The sequence below is a fragment of the Palaemon carinicauda genome, chromosome 20, assembly GCF_036898095.1.
Source record: "Palaemon carinicauda isolate YSFRI2023 chromosome 20, ASM3689809v2, whole genome shotgun sequence".
Classification (NCBI taxonomy): Eukaryota; Metazoa; Arthropoda; class Malacostraca; order Decapoda; family Palaemonidae; genus Palaemon; species Palaemon carinicauda.
The window spans coordinates 115,340,306-115,342,312 of NC_090744.1; positions in this window are offsets into that span (position 1 = coordinate 115,340,306).

Below are 2,007 nucleotides of genomic sequence, written 5' to 3' on the forward strand. Positions count from 1 at the left end.
ATTATTATTATTATTATTATTGTTGTTGTTGTTGTTATTATTATTATTATTAATATTATTATTATTATCATTATTATTATTATTATTATTATTATTATTATTATTACAAACTAAGCTACAGCCCTAGTTGTAAAAGCAGAAGGCTATAATCCCAAGTGCTCCAACCGGAAAAAATAGCCAGTGAGGAAAGGAAACAAGGAAATTAAAAACTGCAAGAGAACTAATAAACAACCAAAAATAAAATAAATATAAATGATTCAGTAGTTCATGTATAAATATGACGGTGGTTTTCACCAGAGCAACAGGTGTTAAGGAAACTGCTTAATTTAAAAAGAATAAGTCCAATTGAATAAAACTAATAATAATAACCATAAAATTCACTTTTCAAGTCCAAGCCTCCGTCGTTGATTACAGGTGTTAACGACAGAAGTGATTTCCCGAAACCTGTTGCTCCAATAAGGGATGTTTTCTTGGATGTCTCGGGTTTTGCCTCTATGGAATTATTATTATTATTATTATTATTATTTGCTAAGCTACAACCCTAGTTGGAAAAGCAGTATGCTATATGCCCGGGGGTTCCAACAGGGAAAATAGCCCAGTGAGGAAAGGAAACAAGGAAAATTTAATTTTGAAGAATAGTAACTACATTAAAATAAATATCTCCTAAACTATAAAAACGAGCGTACCCTCAAACAAGAGAACTCTAACAAAAGGAAGTGGAAGACCATGGTACAGAGGTCCATGGCACTACCCAAGACTAGAGAACAATGGTTTGATTTTGGAGTATCCTTCTCCTAGAAGAGCTGCTTACCATAGCTAAAGAGTCTCTTCTACCCTTAAGAGGAGGAAAGTGGCCACTGAACAATTACAGTGCAGTAACCCTTTGGATGAAGAAGAATTATTTGGTAATCTCAGTGTTGTCAGGTGTATGAGGACAGAAGAGAATCAGTAAAGAATAGGCCAGACTATTCGGTGTATGTGTAGGCAAAGGGAAAGTGAACCGTAACTAGAGAGGACCCAATGTAATCCTGTCTGGCCATTCAAAGGACCCCATAACTCTCTGGCGGTAGTATCTCAACGGGTGGCTGGTGCCCTGGGTTGGATATTCACAAACCCTACTGGAATATTATACCAGAAGATTCTTAGCCAACAGACACTCGTACCATCACAGGAAGTGAGCATAGTCTCTGCCCATCTCCAGATGCTCTCTCTCTTTGTTTATGTGAAGTTGTAATCATGTGTGTAATTTATATCGCATCCCTCAAAGGATTTTTGACCTACTGTGGTGCATACAAATAAACATTATCTCATTGCTCTTCTGTTCTGGCAAGTGGTGCATAGCTATGCTGTGCATGCCACCCACGTGGGTAACTATTCAAGTATCATAATTACCTATGGTTTATATCACGTCGCTCAAGTGGTCTTTGCTCCGCTGTGTGAAGAGATGGCCAGAGACTCCGACCACTTTCTGTGACAATGCTCCGTTGTGTGAAGAGATAGCCAGAGACTCCGACCACTTTCTGTGACATTGCTCCGCTGTGTGAAGAGATAGCCAGAGACTCCGCCCACTTTCTGTGACATTGCTCCGCTGTGTGAAGAGATGGCCAGAGACTCCGACCACTTTCTGTGACATTGCTCCGCTGTGTGAAGAGATGGCCAAATACTCCGACCACTTTCTGTGACATTGCTCCGCTGTGTGAAGAGATAGCCAGAGACTCCGCCCACTTTCTGTGACATTGCTCCGCTGTGTGAAGAGATGGCCAGAGACTCCGACCACTTTCTGTGACATTGCTCCGCTGTGTGAAGAGATGGCCAAATACTCCGACCACTTTCTGTGACATTGCTCCGCTGTGTGAAGAGATAGCCAGAGACTCCGCCCACTTTCTGTGACAATGCTCCGCTGTGTGAAGAGATGGCCAAATACTCCGACCACTTTCTGTGACATTGCTCCGCTGTGTGAAGAGATGGCCAGAGACTCCGACCACTTTCTGTGACATTGCTCCGCTG